The sequence below is a fragment of the Filicampus tigris genome, chromosome 4 (assembly GCF_054856515.1).
Source record: "Filicampus tigris isolate MCC_2025a chromosome 4, RoL_Ftig_1.0, whole genome shotgun sequence".
Lineage (NCBI taxonomy): Eukaryota > Metazoa > Chordata > Actinopteri > Syngnathiformes > Syngnathidae > Filicampus > Filicampus tigris.
In genome coordinates this window covers 23,917,349-23,935,787 of record NC_141220.1, presented here as the reverse complement: position 1 = coordinate 23,935,787, position 18,439 = coordinate 23,917,349, and the positions used below count along the sequence as shown (strand labels likewise).

The following is an 18,439-nucleotide window of genomic DNA, read 5'->3' as shown; positions in this document are numbered from 1 at the left end:
AGAGTGCGGCAAAGCACGGCCCCGCTCCGGGGACACGGAAACGCAGCGCGGCCAAAGAAACACACAAACTTTCTTTGCCAAAGTTGGCTTGCCCTCTGTTCATCAAGAACATTTCAACGTTAGTTGCTGTCACACAAATACAAAAAGACGTTCAATAAAATAACCGGAATGAAACATGATGGAGAACGAAAAGCGATATTAGGTTACGGATTAAGGTTGCAAGACAGGGTTAGTGTTTCAAATATCCCTAACACCAGTTTGGAACCTTAACCTCGGCTTGAATTCCTTACACTGTCTAAAAACCCCCATTTGAAGCCCCAATCCGATCTTCAAACCTTAATTTTAAACCCTATCTTAACACACTAACTGTTTGAAGACAGGGTTGGGGTTTCACACAAGGGGTACATTTTTCAAATGAAGGTTTTAAATCAGGATTACTGTTCCAAGTTGGGGTTTCAAATTAAGGCTTCAAATAAGGGCTTCAAAATGGGGTTTCAAAATAGGGTTGGTTTCAAATGGGGGTTTCATGTTGCAGTTAGGGTTTCAAATTACAATTTGAAGCCAGGGTTAGGGTTTTAAACAATATTTAAGGTGTCGAATTAGGGTTTGAGGGTTAACCCTAACCCTACGAGTTAGTGTTTAAAGTTAAGGTTTCAAATGTTGGTTTCAATCCAGGGTTAGGGTTTCAAGCCGGTGTTTCAAACTACAGTTTGAAGCCAGGGTTAGGATTTCAAACAAGCATAATGTTTCAAATTAGGGTTTCGAAGCAGCGATAGGGTTTGAAGTTGAACTTTCAAGACAGCGTTGGTTTCAAATTTAGATTTCAAGCATGTGTTTGGATTTCAAACAAGGGATTAGGGTTTCCAGCAACAGTTTAGAGTTTTAAATCACTGGTAGGATTTGTAGAACGGATTATGATTTCAGATTCTTTAAATTCACATTTGAAAGAATACCTGAAGAGGAAAAACAACCAGAAGGTGGAAGGGCCTGGTCAATGTCCCTGCCCAGCCTGAAGCCAACCTCGGCCGGCTCACAACTCCAGTCGGCATGGCCACTTGTCCCGTGAGCTCTAGAGCAGTGGACCTTTCCAAAAGTGTGTTTCTAAAAACGTCTTGTTAAGGTGAAGAATTAACACTCAGGCACAACTCAGGCTCTGCTCCAACTCTCCATTGATGAATTAATTGATTAAGAGGAGCCTTTTGTCCATATGGTGTATTTAGTTGCAGGAGCAGCCAAGCAGTAAATTGCCTTTTATTGGGCTCACCTTTTTACTTGCGAGGGTCACTGATGAGACTTCTCTGCTGCAACGCACTTAACTTGTAATTAGGGTCCACACACAAACACGACACACAGTTTGGAGGTTCTTTGGGGTCTTCAGGACGTCTTTGAAAGTCACAAGCAAACTAATACCGAACACTCAGGGGCTGGTTTACAAAAAAGTTTGTGCATGCAAAAATGGGTGCAAACGTGAAGCTGATCTACTAACCACAATAGGCAAAATGTGATCAATTGCTTGAAACTGGGAGTTACTTCTTGGGTACCGATTAATGCCAAGGCTTTACAGTTTGATACGCACTTCTGAAATAACAAATTAGCTAAAATTACCCTTGGGTGTGATTACTAAAGAAAATGGACATCAGATGTTGTTGTCATTGAACACGTTGCAGATACAGAGCGATAAAATTCATTTAACAGTTTCAACGCGTCCAAGAACACACGAGACAATAACAGCAACAGGGGGAGACAAAATGGGAAGGCTAGTGAGTCGCCAGACTGAGCCTCAATTTTTAGATTCAAAAAAGATAACAAATAGATAGAGGTGGGAGGGTGGAAAGGCAACTCCTAAACTGTGCTCCTTTAGGTGGGTGGGGGCACAGTGTGGGATCTGGAAAAAAAACAAACTCAAATTATCACAACATTCCTAGAAAAAAAAAAAAGTCCCACCATTGAGGGCTATTTACAGAACTCATGTGGTCCTTGGGGTCTACCTGGTGCCCACATACACCATGTTGTTACACTCTAAAAATAGTTGGGTTAAAAATAAGACAATTTTGGGTCAGAAATTTACCGAGCCACTATTTGGGTCAATTTGACCCACATTCTTGCATCGTTTTGTAAGAAAACAGCCCTTTTTTTGGTTGTTTTGTACAAAACTACTCAGGAAGTCGGTAGGAGGTTTTGGATTTAAGGTTAGGGTTTCAAACAAGTGTTTGGATTTCAAATTAGGGTTTCAAGACATAGTTAGGACTTCAAAGTACACAGAAAAAAAATGGTGTGTTGAATTTACTCAATTTTATTTTGTCAAGTGGCTGCACAAAATAAAACCATCTGGATAGATGATTGATGATCAGATACATTTGTAAAGTAGTTGAATAGTCTACCGAGTGTATGGTGAGGATTTCAAATGAAGCTTTCAAGGCATGTTTAGAGTTTCGAATTCCGGTTTAAATCTTGATTTAATATTTTTTTTTTGTTGTTGTTTTTTACATTAGGGTGTCACTGCAGGATTTCAAGCCTGGGCTTGAGGTTTGAAAGCAGCGCATGAATAAAATATCAATTGGTTAACATACAAAGAATGTCATGACGTGCATTAGTGTGCTGATCACTGCTAATAAGCTGAGTGCGTACATCATGAAGAGACCCAATAAACAGACAAAGGTGCGCCTGTTGATTTTTGACACCCGCTGCATAATAATCCCAATTAGTCAGATGGTCTACTTTGTCATTCACGTCCTCCATCTTTAATGAGGAGTCACCCTGGCGGGCAGATGGCACGTTAGCGCTATTAAAGCAAAGCGACCAAGTGTTGCGCAGATGCGTTGTGCAGTTGGGTTGGGTCAAGAGGTGTGCGTTCAGCCGTGTCTGAATCGGCGGCGATGCTTCATATGCCGACGCGCGGATAACAAAATAAAATGAGCGACATCAGCGTTTAAACTTACCGATGGCGCGGTTTGTTGTTGTCAGCAATCTGGTGAAACATGATCCGGGCTTATTGGATGGACGTGCTTAAAAACACATCACGGCTATACTTTGCATTGAATTTTGCGCGAGGGAGGATGAAGGAATGTGCCAAGTCGGGTTTTTTATTTGACTTCTTGTGTACAGGTAGATGAGGTGCGCAAACTAACACGTTTTTTTTTTCAACGTGTATTTGTGTGTGTTTGAGAGAGGGTGCGCCAAGTCTCTTGATATTTTTTGTTGTCAGTGGAGTGGGCCAACATGTTTTTTGGGGGGAGGGGCATCACCAAATCACATTTTTGGACTATTTTGTCCACAGGGAGCAGGAGGGGTGCACCAACTAGTTGTGTGCAGGCAACTTGGGGTGCATCAAGTCAGGTTTTTCATTTTACTTTTTTCTTACAGGGTAGAAGGGGTGTGCTAATGTACACTTTTTAAAAAAAAGTATTTGTGTGCGGCTGGAGAGGGTGTACCACCTCACATTGCTTTTGGAGTGGGTGCATCAAAGAATTTTTGTATTTGTGTTCAGGGGGAGGGGCTACACCCATTCAGGCTTTTCATTTGACGTTTTTAGTTACAGGCTGTCAGACGTTGTTTTTCTTTACGTTATATATGTGCGAGGGTGAACGGGTGCATTTTGTGTGTGGTTGAGAGACGGTGCGCCAAATCAAGCTTTTTTTGCTGAGGGGTGCGGCGGTGCTCCAACTCAGTTTTTATGTATTTATTTATTTATTCATTTTACTATTTGTCTGTGCTGGGGACAATGGGTGATGCCATTTTTTTTTTTTTTGTGAGGGGGGGTGTGCGCCAACTCAGGCTTTTTGTGTGTGTGTGTGTGTGTGTGTTTTGGGTAGGAGGGTGCACCAATTCAAGCTTTTGCCGATGTTTAATGCATTCTGGGGAGAAAAGATGCAGGGAGAAGGCATGCTGATGTTGAAGCTTTTAATTTATCATTTTGTTTGCGTTGGTGTGAGCGGGTGGATGCCAACTCTGGCTTTTATTTTTCAGAGGGGCAAGCCAACCAATTTTTTTTTTCTTTTTTTTTCTTAAGGTCCTCAAAAGCACTGACTCACCAGGTTATCTTGATGGAGTGAAAACATTGAGCGTGATTGTTTTTGTGGTGGTCTTGGCTGGAATGTGACATTATTGATCTGCAAACACACACACGCGCGCATGCTGCGAATGTGATCACTGTGCCGTTTTCGCACCTCCTCCACAGTGAAAATGAGTACTATATATATTTGTATTTTTTTGCACCAACTAAAGCTTTCTTGGCAAGGTGGTACACCAAATAGAACTTGTTATTTCCCTTGTGGGCAGTGGAGAAGGGTGTGAAAAGTCCGACCTTTTTTTGGCTACGTGTGCAAGGAAAGGCTACATGCAAATTCTCTTTTTTTTTTTTTTTGTCAACGTGGACCTTTTTTTTTTTTTCTTTCATTTTTGTGTATAATGAGCAGTACAATCTTCAAACATGCATAATGTACTTCATTCAGAAACGAATCTACGATTTCACTTTCCAAGGACTTTAACGTCTTTGTGGGGAGAATTGCACCAACTGAGGCTCCCCCCCCCCCTTTTTGTTTTCTGTTTGGATCCATGTAGACATTTTCAGACTTCATATGTGTGGAGGTAGAGGGGGTGCTCCAAATCAGGCTTTTTCAACTTCAATCGTATTCAGGGTAGAGGGCGTGCGTATTTGTTTTGTTTGGAGACTCTTGGCTCAGCGTGATGAGTTGTGGCCGCCCGAGGCTGCGGCTAAGAAGAATCTGGAGGGAGGTGGCAGGCAGGCAGGCGGGCCGCGGATTAAAGATGATATCGTGCGGCGGAACAGGAATGATGGCCGAGATACACGATGCAGGCCAAGTTGCTGGCGAAGTGGAAGCGCGGCCCGCAAGTTCGCTCGTAGAATAATGACGAGTGGCGCGCCTCGTATCATTGAAGACTTAAATTCATTTTTTTTTGCGCTGGCCGACATGGTTTAGTTGTTTGTTGCGCAACAAGGGTTTGTTTGTTTAGCAGCGCACCACTTGCTTGCTGAGGTAGACTTGAGTGGCGCACACTCGGGTTTGCATGTTTGGTTCTTCCTGGTGTCCAGTCGTTCAATCCGAACTTTAATGTGGTTCAGTTGTTGGGCGTGCATCAGTGGCTATGTTTACATGGACAACATTTCTTGAATCCAAACAGAATTCGGATTAAAGTTATGATGTTTTCATGGATACTAAAAATGAATTGTTTTAGCAAATTGTTTTAGGGTTAGGGTTAGTGCAGATTGACCAAATATACCTCAAATAGTAGTAGAAGAAAAAGCCGTAGCGACTTCAACAAAACATTTTTCCGTCTACTTGAAATGTTAGCGTTATTTCACGTATTTTTCCCGTTTGCGCTTACGTGGAGTCAACACTTCCTATTGTGCATTGTCCCCTGTTGAACAAATAAATAATCAAGTTAAACATGCTTTGCTAATTTGTTGGATGAAGTTGTACCGTTGTTTGGTGCGCGCCAGGATTCTCTTTTCGGTGTGCATCAGGGATTACTTGCACCAGGATTCACCTGCGCCGTGCGCCCTGATCTTTAGTAACAGGATTCAGTTTTTGGTGCGTATTAGGGCTAACTTGCGCCAGGGTTCAGTCATTTGGTGTGCACCTGAGTTCCTCATTTCACCAACTGAGCAAATTTGAGCTGGGATCGTTTTTTTTTGTAGCACACTAGCGCTAGCACCAGAGTTAAGTTTTTTGGTACGTGCAATATTCACTTGTTAAATGCGCACCAGGGATCACTTGTTAGATGTGAACCAGGGTTCCATTTGTCTTTTTTTGTTGCACAGCAGTGTTGACTTGCACCAATCTAGACTGGATAGGGGTGCACCGGGGTTCATCACATTGTGTCACATTGACCAGGTGTTCCTAATAAAGTGTCTACTTGTTTTTTTTTTTGTTTTTTTTAAACAAGGCTACCAGCAGGATAGGGAACAAAAAAAAGATATCCCAGAGAGCGAGAAATGAGTTCCCGTGGCGCAGTAAATAGTAAAAGCAAAGAGAGGATGAAGTGCACACATTAATCCCGGAGTCAGAGCAATCTTGTAATCCACTCACTATGCTAATTGCCTGTTCTTTCTGCTTGCAAAGGGGCCTTTTACAGGCCATTAAATGGCAGTGAGCACTTGACAAAGGATCACCAGCACGCGCACCCCTCTCACCACGCACCACCACCCATCCACTCGCTCTCTATTTTGCACTCAGTCGGGCCGTTGCACGCCCACATGCTGCTCTTTCAAATAAAACGGCAGAAAATAAGCGGCGCGGGCAGCCGTTGTTTATTCTTGAGATATTGTCAGCGAAAATGTGCAAATTGCGTTCCCGCTGCGATGCGAAGGTGACAAATCGTGTGTCTTGGAAAAAAAAAAAAACAACAACAAAAAAACCCGCACCTTTTGATCTCTGCGTGTGCACTTTTTTTGCCGATGAATAATATATGGCATACTGAGTGCTGTTGTCCATGAACATTTGCACAAAATCATGACAACACCAATTTCTTTGTGTATGGTGGAAAAGCGGTGCGCCAACTTGTGTTTTTTAATTTTTTTTACTTGCACTCATCATCAAATGAGTAGGTGCACCAACTGTGGCTTTATTTTTTAGAGGTGATCCACCAAATGAATATTTTTGTTCATTTTATTGGATGTGAGGAAAAGAAGGGGGTGCATCAAATTTTTATTAATATGCACTCTCCCTAATTAACTTTTTTATGGAGAGGAGCTGCTCATAATGAAGAGATTTCAGTGCTATTTGTGATGGAAGAGGCGGTACGCCAACTCAGGATTCTTTTGGCGAGCGGGTGCACCAAATTGGGCGTTTTTGGACAGTCGGGAGGGCGTGCTAAGTAGACCTCTTAAAAATATAGGCGTGGTGGGAAGGGGTGCACCAAATTGGCTTTTTTGTGCTAGACGCGCCAAATCGTGGTGTTTTTACTTCTTTTTTTGTGTGTGAGGAAAAAAGGAACGGGTCTACTTAGGCTTTGTTTTTTTACTTACACTCACCCGAAAGTGAGTATACGCACCAACTCTGGCTTTTTCAGAGAGGGGGTGTCATTTAGACAAAAGCAGTGTTTTGCCGCCACCTTGACATGACACGGCGTGAAACACACATTTCTATTCTTTGGCTTTTGATTCGACGAGTTTTCTGCTGTTTTCCTGTCTATTTATTGCTTAGACTTTTTATATTATTGCCATTTGTTGTTTTGTGTAAAGTGCTTTATTGCAGCTGTAGCTGTTGCGAAACGCGCTGTATAAATAAAGTTGCATCGTGTTGTATTTATAGGTAAAGAAAAAAAAAAAAGAGGTCATATATGAGCGTGGTCACCCTCTCTCCACTGCCATCCATCACTGGCAAGGTTCAAGTGTCATTACGGACGATGGCTTGTGGAGCCCCCCAAAATTAACAACAAACTAAAGGCGGCCGATCGATAGATTGTGTCTGGAGAAATGATGAAGCGGCACTTCACAAGAGGGAAAATCAATGTGGCTTGCTCTCTCGTATGCCTCCATCTTTCTTTCGCGCGACTCCAGCTTGAGCTTTACTGCACTTATATGTGTGCGTGTGTGTGTGGGTGTGTGTGTGTTGGGGGTGGGTTCAGCCATTTAATGTTCCTTTTGTTTCTTCCCTTTTAGGCCGTAAGGACCCTCTGCCACTTTGATGTGTGAGCTCAGTGATGGCCCCGCAGTGGAAGTAAGTAAGTGTGGCGCTTTGACCGTTTATTGGCCCTCCGCGTATCCATCAACAGCTTGCTCAGGTTTTCACGTTGATCACACCTTACACCTCTATTTAGTTAAATGTAGTTGTAGAAAAACCCAACATATGAGATTCAGGCTCAGTGGTAGTTATTGCTGGGATTGGTGCACCCAGCAGGAGAAGGGTGGATTGCAATGAATCGCAGTGTAAATGGAGTGACTAGCATACGGTCAATTAGTGTATGGTTTTGTAATTGGGGTGAATTAATTAGCGCAGTAAATGAAGTGAACCGTATCGAAATTCGAGTGAATTGTATCGATTGGAGTTAAAGTGAATTGCAGAGACGGGCATTTTACTACGGTTTGCTGGCCCGTCACTCGTCAGTCTGTTATTTTTCGGGACGAACTGAATTGGAATTGTCAGTCAGTCCGGATGGACGCGGTTAGTGGCGATTACTATGACGAATGAAAACTCGCTTCCGTCATTCGTCAGTCCGTCGTTTTAATAAAAGATGTCCCATCATTCGTCAATCGTCAGCAAAACGGGCGTCCGTCAGTCTGACGGAATGTATTGGTGAATTGTATTCTAATTGGAGTGAACCGGATCATAATTGAAGGGAATTACGTCATAATTGGAGCAAATTGTACAAAAATTGGAGTGAATCGATTTATAATAAAATTGAATTGCGCAGTAATTGAAGTGAATCGTATCGTAATTTATGAGAATTGTGTCGTAATTGAAGTGAATCTTATTGTGATTGTAAATAATCAGATGATGGGAGGGAATTGTATCGTAAATTGTGTATTGATTGTAGTGAATCATATTGTAATCAAAGTGAATCGCATTGTAACTTCAGGAAATCGTATTGCGATTGGAAGAAAATATATCATGTCGTAATTGGTTTGAATCGGGAGTAAATTGGATCGTAATTGAAGCGAATCGGATCGTAATTTGAATGAGTAATACCATATTAAATGTACTCGTATTGCATCTCAACTGGAGTGACTCGTACCATAATCGAAAGGATTCGTATAATTGGAGTGTATCGCATATTAATTGGTGTGAACAGCAATGTGACATAATTGTAGAAATTCAACACTATTTATTACTCACGTTGGCACAGTCCGCAGAAGAGGGAGGCGGGGTGAGCAGGGGCTCATTTGCATTACACCGGACAGCCGCCCCAAAACTTATCGATTTCAACACTGACCGATAGTCTTGATTTTTGGTTCTATTTTTAAAAAACTGCCAAAATAATGCATCCGGCCGGTGTCATTTTTTTCTTCTTCTCTTTTTAATTCTTATGCAGTGACAACACTGCAAGCCTTTGAAAAATAATCCCATTATGTTTCCCGGGCATTACGTTAATAAAGTTCTCAGAGCGGAAAATCAGAGCCTCTGGAGCTCGACATTAGCTCTCGTGGTGCGGTGGCCGTCCAGTTGAAGAAAAAAAGAAATGAAATAAATAAATGAACACATCTGAAGAGAAGAAATACAAATGAAGGTTTCGGCGTTAGTCATTGTGGACAGCACAATTTTGGGTTCTGTGATATGTCGTTGTTGTTCTTGTTATTCTGTCGCCATGCAGAATACCGTCAGTGTCACATTGGATCTTGAAAGTGGAGTGAATTACATTGCATGTTTTTTCAGTGTCTCATATCTCGATTCAAGTTTACTATGTCTTAATTGGACTGCATCATACGTGTCTTAATTAGTGTATCTCAATTTATTTGGAGTGTATTGTATTGTAATTGGAGTGTATCTTATCGGGACTGTGTTGCATCTTGTTTGGAATGTATCACATGTTAATTGGAATGTATCGTACCTCAATTGGAGTGTGTATCGTAATTGTATCCTGTCGTAACATACTAATTGGAGTGTATGACATTTCGTTCGGAGTGGGTCGTATCCTAATTGGAGTGAATTGGATCAGAGTTGGAGTCGTATGACATGATGTATCATAACCGGACTTCAATGTATTGCATCATACTGGAGTGTATTATATTGTATGGAAATCTTCATCGGAGTGTGTTGTGTCTTAATTGGAACGTATTGAATCCTAATTGTATTGCATCGTATCACATCTTAATTGGAGGGAATTTTATTTGGACTTTATTCTATCATTATTGCCGTGTATCCTATCACATTGTAATTGCGGCGGATTGTAATCGGACTTCAATGTGTTGCATCATAACTCGAGCAATCGGTGTTGTCTCATAATTGAATCGTGTTGTATTTTGATCAGAGTGAATTGTGTTAAATTGAAATTAGGCAAGGTAAGGCCGCTTCATTTATACTGTATAGCGCATTTCATACTCATGGTAATTCAGTGTGCTTAACATCATTAAAAATGCAACATTTAAAAGTGTTTACAAAGGAAATAATTTGAGACATTTAAAACCATGTAAAGGAATAAAAAGTAGCTAATTAAAACGACTAAAAGAAGCATAAGAACAATATTCTTGAAAACAGTTATTTTAGAAATGCTTTAAAAGATCTTAATCGTAGTTATGAGGGAAAAAAACTGTTTTCAACGTGGATTTAAAAGACGACTTCACTTCTGTTGGTGGCTTATTCTATTTGCGTGCAGCATAACAGCTAAATGCCGATTCACCATGTCTGCTTTGAACTCGCCTATCGAGTTTATCATATCGTATCGTAATGGGGTGAATCATTCTGTCATCATCAATGGAGGAAATCGTGTATCATTTTGCATCGGAATCGAAACACATCCAAACTTAGCGTCACAAAGTACATTGCAACTTAGTGGGAGTGAATCCCTTTGTAATTGGAGTCATGTCACATCATTATTGGTGTGAGTTTTATTATCTCTTAATTGGAGTGAATCATATTGCTTTGTAATTTTAATGAATGGTATGGTTTTAAAAAAAAGACGAAAAAGGGGAAAATAAGTCTTCATTTGAAGGAGCTTTTTTTTTTTTCTTTACATTATCGACCTCGAAAGATCGTCCATCGGGGCAGCGACCGTGTTGTGCTTGTCCATTGAAGGTACGTGGATGAAAAGGACTTCAAGCAGCACGTGTCCTGCTTCCGCCGTCCACTGTCTGCGTCCCGCTGAGGTGACTCCGCAGCAGTCCGACACCTCGACACCTCCTTCCGAGATGAAAGATGAGTTCTCCTTAGCGGAGGTACTTTGGCTCGAAAGCTCCTGTGATGCTTTTGGCCTTTTGTCACCGGGCAAAGGAACAAACTAGTGTGTCCAAACTTCCTGATGGTATACCAGAGAAGGAGGTGAATTGCGGGCCAGCGCTCCGGCCTCAGAGCTCCATGAGGATAAAGAGCTCTGACCTAATTAGCTGACTTTGTTAAGTAAAAGTGCAGGGAGCCCACAGCCCCCCCCCACCCCCCACCCCCACCCCCTTGTGTTTTGCCTCTACGACGTGATTACAGCTTTAATGAGCTGCTGGGAGACCGTTTGTATCCTTACACTGTGTATGCACTAAAGCAGCTGTTTTTCATTTCTTTTATCTTTTACGTCACCTTCAAAAAAAGTATCACTGTATTGACCATCGTTGCTAAGCAGTTTGAAATCTAGCAAAGTCTATTTTTTTTTATTGTAAACAGTAAGACCACGTGATTATAAATCCGGTATTGTCTTGATGGTTTTGTCGATTTGGTTTTGATTGGCTTGTTGTGTCTCGCGTTAGGTTTTTGTGTCCACCTGCTCTCCGTTTTCCAGCCAGCTCGCGCAGCCGCTCGTTTTGCACGTATTTCGCTCCCTGGTTTCGTTTTGTCTTTCTTGGTTCATTCTATTTGCAGTCTCGCCCTTTGTTAGTAGTCATGACCCCCATGTCAAGTCTTGCCCTCGTGTTTGTTTATTACTTTGAATCTCGTTTTCAGATGTTTTAAGTAATATTATAATACTTAAGTAATATTTTTTTAAATATATGCCGTCATATATAAACCGTCAGACAGATACCGAATCTTGCGATTGGTAGTCGATGCAATGGGCCATGGACTGGTTGCCAATCCTCAACCACCCTGGATTTTTCACAATTTAGCAAGATTGGTAGTTAGCTAGTGGCCAATCAGGCACCCTGGATTTGTCGCTGGATTATTTAGCCGAAGATTTTTACCAATCATCCCGAGTTGGTTGCCAGTCAATCACGCTGGATTTATACCAGGCAGTCACTTTTAACCATTCTCCTTAACCTGGTCCCCGGTCAATCCCCGGAAAGTGGATTAGTTGCCAATCACTCACCTTTGACTGATTGCCAGCCAAGCACTCCGGATTGATCGCCGCTCAATGACTGATCACCAGTCGCCAATCATGTGAGATCGGTCGCTAGTTAATCAAGCTGTATCGAATGGCCTGGCAATCTAGCTACATCGGATGCCAGTCAATCAGCTTAAATTGGCCGACGGTCGATCGCAAGAAACACAACAGGAGAGTTCAACTTCCAGTGCGCCAGCAAAATGAAAGCTTGTTTTGCAACCTCCAAGTCATCCTTCCTTAACCGCCCGCCTGCCTTTGTGCTTCTTGCTCTGAGGCTAATCACGCTGCAGCCAGTTGATCAATGGCGCCTTCCACGGCCAAACGCTCTGGCGGACTTAAACAAGCCGCCTGTCACCGCGCAAAGATTTTCTGCCGTTGATGGCCGAGGATTTTCTTTGACTTGAGCGCCCCACTGCAGACGTTGGTTCCCGCGCAATCTCCGACCGGGGGAGAAAATTCAGGGAAACATCCACTGTCCGTCGAGGCTTTCTTTAGTTTCGCAAGAATCCCGTTGGTTTTGCTCCCGTTGATTCAGGGCTAGTGTTCTGTGTCACAGGATTGATATTGACACGTCAAACCCCTGGACGTCTTTATAACGTCTTTTTTTTTTTTTTTTTCATATCCGCGGGGACGATTGTTCCGTGTTAGCGCATGAACCCTATTCATTCTCAACGACAGCGGATAAGGTAAAAGGTCAAGTACTCTAGTTTATACAATATTTATGACGATGAAGAGGTGCATTTTTCTATAGCGCATACAAATTCTGTTGATATTTACGGACACAAAGGCGAGAAAATGTCCGTTGCAGTGTAGTCAATCACAATTTCCAACCTTTCTCTAAACCGACCCAAACCTGTTATCCGTACCCAATACTCTACCGCCGCAATTTAGTACTACATAGTTCTCAGTCTTTGCACATTTCCAACAACTATCTTCTATATTTAGAAACGAATCTCTGAATTCATTTGACAGGGTCTTTAACGACCTTACTGACATACTTAAGCCTATAACCTCTAATTCCCTAATACTAAACCCCAAACCCAAACATTGGCATTAGTACAGCGCAAGCAGCACCCTTTCAATTTGCCATGATACTGTACAGTATTTGTTCAAACTCGCCTCAAACAATTGTCCTGATTAGTTTTAAACAATAGGCGTCTGGGGGGGGGGGGGGGAATGCCACATGAATTCTAGAGACGCCTCTATTCTTCTTCCTCCATTATCCTGGCATAAATTAAATCAATTTCACACAGAGGCAGCAAGGGGCACCTTGGGAAAACATATCAGGTAGCAAGAGCGAGCTGAAGGACTCGCAGCAAACCTTTAATGATGACTTAACAACAGGCGCAAAAAAAATAAATAAATAAACCAGCGCGCCTTTTTTCTTTATCTGGGAGATGAAATCCTCCGCAGACGGAAACGTGAAAGGGGAATCGTGCATGTGTGCAGGCGGGGAGGCAAGAGGAAATGTAAACGAGTGAGGGGGAGCATGTAGGGAGGAGTTGTGACAGCCAGCTTGTCAAAATTCGACCATGAATATTGCACCACAATTCACACTCTGCACACAAGGACACACACACTCACACGCACGCACCCCCACACACCCAAACACGCACACACACACGCGCATGCTTTCACAGTGAAGAAGACTACTGAAGTGAGCACGGATAGGTGGACGGATGGATAGATGGATGGATGGATGGATGGATGGATGATAATGTGGAGTGAAATTTAACTGGATGGGATTATAGGTGAACGTGTAGATGATGGATGGATGGATGGATGGATGGATGATAATGTGGAGTGAAATTTAACTGGATGGGATTATAGGTGAATGTGTAGATGATGGATGGATGGATGGATGATAATGTGGAGTGAAATTTAACTGGATGGGATTATAGGTGAATGTGTAGATGATGGATGGATGATAATGTGGAGTGAAATTTAAATGGATGGGAGGGTGGGTGAATGTGTAGATGATGGATGAATGGACGGACGAACAGACAGATGGAGAGTTGGATGGATGATGTGGATGAATGAATAGATTGATGATGTACAGTAGATGATTATAATAGTATATTTATTAAATGCATGGAATGCTAATAGATGTTGGATGAAGAAGGGCGGATGATGATGTGGAGGTATGGATTGTTGGATGGATGGATAATGATGAATGGGTGGATGATGTGAATGGGTAGATCAACAGACAGATGGAAAATTGGATGGACGGTGTATCTGGATGTATAGATTAGTTGAACTCATGGATTGCTAATAGATGTTGGACGAAGATGACTGGACAGACGATGTGGAGCTATAGATTTTTTTGGATGGATGATAATGGTGGACGGATGGATGATGTGAATAGATCGATTAACAGACGGATGGACAGTGTAGCTGGATGTATAGATTAATTGAACTCACGGATTGATAATAGACGTTAGACGAAAATCAATGGATGGTGATGATGTGTAGGTATGGATTGTTGGATGCATGGAAAATGATGGATGGGTGGGTGGTGGATGGAAACCTGGATGATGTGAATTGATAGATGCACAGGTGGACTGTTGATGTGGATGGACGTATAGAATAATTGAATGCATGGATTACTAATAGATGGATGATGAATGGACAGATGATGTGGAGGTATGGATTGGTGGCCGAATAGATGGATGGATGGATGGATGGATGGATGGATGATGGATTGGTGAATGGATAGAATAATGGGTGCACGAATGGATAGATAGTTGAATATAGATGGAGTAGGTGGGTTGGTGAATGGATGATTGATGTGGAGTCATCACAAACAGGCACTGGCTGTGTTATTTGGTACATTTGCACCAGCAAAGAGATTCTCTGCTCTCTTCAAAAAGATTACATTTCTCAACATGACCATTTTGCTGCTCTTCTCCCATTGGCACTACAGTGTAATCCGCCTCGCAATTGCCTCACGTGGTCGCCACCCTGGGCGTAAGTGTCGCCTGTATGCTTCCCTGGGGCCTCTTGTCTACAGAGCCAGCGAGGAGCCCTGGAGAGAGATCGTCACGCCGACCTGATTTCGTTTTCTCTCGTCCATCTCACTCTCACTCTCACCTGAGACTGTTTGGGGGCCATTTTGTGGAGAGGACTGCTCATGCTGCTCATGACACCCTGGTTACAGTCCACTGGCTTGAGCATTGCCATTTTTCATGATTTTGTCAAATTAACTTGCCGCATAATTGCCTTCTTGACCATGCATGACACTGTCATGAATACTCATCAAACTGCGCCCAGTTATCATCCCTTAAGAGGAAATGGCATCCATCCATTTTCTGTAGAGCTTAACCCGTGTAGAACCGAGACTCCCGGTTGACTGTTTCCGGTCAATCGCCTTGGACTGGTTGCCAGTCAGTGCTCTTCTGTGTCAAAGACACTGTCATGATATTCTGATATACTCCATCTTTGGAGGAACTATCACACTTACGGTTAAAGGTGCTAGCACTGTTCTGTTCATATGGGCCATTTTTTGTCATCTTTAAGACATATGACTTGGTGATTGTAAAGACACAGCTCAAAAACCTCATCCCCATACACATTGTGATGGAAACACCCGCACCCACTAACCTCAACCACCAAAATAAAATTCCGGTCCAGACCGTATGCACGAGACTTGAGGAGTAAGAATCGGGAAGGGGGGCTCTGCCTCAGAGCATGACTAAATCGTAAAAAAGTGATGCTGCATAATTACTTGTCAGATAATTAATTGGTGTTTAGTGGTGGAGTTGGGCACATAAATCAGGTCTGCTGGCAGCCGCCTGCCGTATCGATGGCACCGCTAATGAGGGCAATAATGAGAGATGCTTTAGGACCATGCCGGATGCCACCAAAAATGGAAACAACTGTGCCACAATATCGCACATATTCCATCTCCCGCTCCGAAAGATCCCCGCAGTCGTCCTTTACCATCTCTCAAGGTCCAATTTACTCCCCAAAGGGATGACTATTGGAATCCGAGGTACCTTTTCCACAGGCTAATCAGGTACAGGTGTTTTCCCATTAGCCCCCTTGGGTGTACAAGTCAAGGGCACAACCCCTTTGAGGGTACCACCTGAATCAAAAGACACTGACTGTAAACCTGGCTGCATCTCCATATGGAAATTGCCATGCATACGATTCACTCCAATTACGATACCATATGACACACTACCATATGTTCAACTCAAAATAAAATGAGAATTGATCCGCCATTTACGTGTGATACGTTGAACCTCACTTACGATACCATTTGCTCAAGTACTACGAAATCCGATGTGATTTTTCTCCAATCACAATATGATAGAATAAGCTACGTTTCACTCAATTTTACTCCAATTTTGATGCAACGTGACATGATATGATACGTTGAACAATCACAACGCAATTGTCTTCACTCCTTTACGATACGGCTTGTTTACAGTACCTCATAGGAAAATTCGATTTGATACAATCCACTCCAATTACGATACGACATGATTCACTCTAATGTCCGATGCAATATGATACGCTTCACCCCAATTACGACGATACGATACGATTCACTTCATGTAGTGTGTACATGTGTACAGTACACGTCCAGTGTGATGCATTTGTGGTTGTTTTTTTAAAAAGTGCTCTATAAATAGAGTTGAGTTGAATACATCAAATATGATTGGTGATTCACACCAAGTACAATGAGATAAAACGGGAGACTTTTATGCCAGTTCCAATGTGTTTACCTCCAGTAGCAGCACCCATACTTGAACAATGCATTTTCCCAAGGTGGCCTTTGTTTTTTGTTTTTTATCCACTCCAAGGCGGTCCAGCCTTATAGCCTACTGACCACACAGAGAAATCAACATGAAGGAGTACTGCTGCCGCTGCTGTTGCGTCCTGATTTCTCGCAATTAGCTGCGCGCTAGCAAACATCCTTGACGCCGCTGACCTCCCGTCGCGCAGCGGCCGTCACGACTGGAAGACTCTCCTGGCTTATTATGGCTCCGAGTGTTATGCTAATGGAAGGCGGGTGTGTGTGGCAGTGATAGCGCTGCGGGAAAGGATAGCCTATTATCCGCCGCTGTGTGCTCTTATCCACCGCCGGCCCATGCGAATAATGGTGTGGGAAAGGGCGGCCTTTGTGTTCTGGCGACGATGTAGGTGGCTGGAGAACAGTACAAATAAAGTCCTTATAAAATATGAATTTGTGCTCTCTATTTAATATACACAGTTAGTGGCAGCTTTCACCAGTTAGCATGACCACAGCTCACCTTTATTGATATGTTCACCATCAGTGCTAACTTTAGCCAGTTGGCACAACCACACCGCACCACTATTTTTTATGCACGTAGTTAGCAGTACTTTAATCAAGTAAGCACAACAACAGTGCAACTTTATTACAAAAAAAAAAAAAAAAGGCGGACTAAGCATAGGGGAAAGTGCCTAGTTTGGTCCTTCTATGTATCACTATTTGGTGAACGGAAGCGCTAACGGCAGCGCGTTCAACGTGATAGATTGCCAGGCTGATAGCCGATTCATTCTTTGATCCGGCGTGACAAAAAGGCGGATCGACGGACGGCGGAAGGGTACCCAGGCTACAGACGGAAGGCGATAAACAGACAGGCAGATTTTAGTTAAAAGCCCACCCCTGCCTATTTTTTTTTATGTACACAGTTAGCAGTAGCTTAATCCAGTAAGCACATAAACAGTGCAACTTAATTTCACAAATACACAGTTGGCAGCAGCTATAGCCAGTACACATTAAGTGAATGTGTACAACACACATTAAATTACATACATCACAAGCATTAGCCGGCTTAAACATGACCATGGCACACATCTATTAAATATACACCATCAGAATTATTTAGTTTTTGCTTGAGGCAGCTAACATGACCACAACACACCACTTGTTTGTATATACCTTTAATTTTAGCCAGCTAGCACAACCACAACTCCTTTAAAAGAATAATAAATGACACTCCTTGTCGTTAATTGTTGCTTTCACTTTAGCTTGACGTGATGTACTATGTGGCCATGTGGAAGTTGGTGTGCCAACTTCGTATAGTTTCCCCACGCGCACCGTGTCTATGAAATAATTTAGCACAATGTGACATTAGCATCTCTTTGCTTCTCAGGAGCAGCTGATAACTTCCTGGTTTGAGTCCACCCGACAGTCCACAAACACACCTGAGACTACGGTAAGATATCAACTCTGAAGTGTGATTTTGGTGATGATGCCAATCTAATGACGCCCCCAAAAATGGATAGCTGAGCGAGATGAGGGTTAGTAGATTCCTCCAAGTGTTAAATTCACAGCCTCTGACAGATTGAAAGTGTAAAAAAAAAAAAAGAAGTGTTTGTGTTGGCTGTCTGGCTGCTGCCCACAGGCTTTATCTGCCAGAGGAAATATTGACCAGCAACACTTGCACTTAGCTGGCGTTATTACTTTTTGTACTGCGCATGTGTGTGTGAGTGTGTGTGAGAGTTTGTTTCGTGGACAAATACCATTTGTTTGAGTAAAGAGAAC

General features: G+C 42.6%; 1 protein-coding gene across 2 annotated transcripts in view; it reads left to right on the top strand.

Annotated features, from left to right (window-relative positions):
• mgat4c (mgat4 family member C) overlaps positions 1-18,439 on the top strand; it is an 89,813-nt gene that overhangs the window by 25,667 nt on the left and 45,707 nt on the right. The window contains exons 3-4 of one of the 2 annotated variants that reach the window (XM_086029535.1): positions 7,625-7,682; positions 18,048-18,110. The gene's annotated coding sequence lies outside the window, so the exon portion shown is untranslated. Of the gene's footprint in view, positions 1-7,624; positions 7,687-18,047; positions 18,111-18,439 lie in introns of both variants that reach the window. The other variant, XM_086029536.1, reaches the window with a different exon arrangement.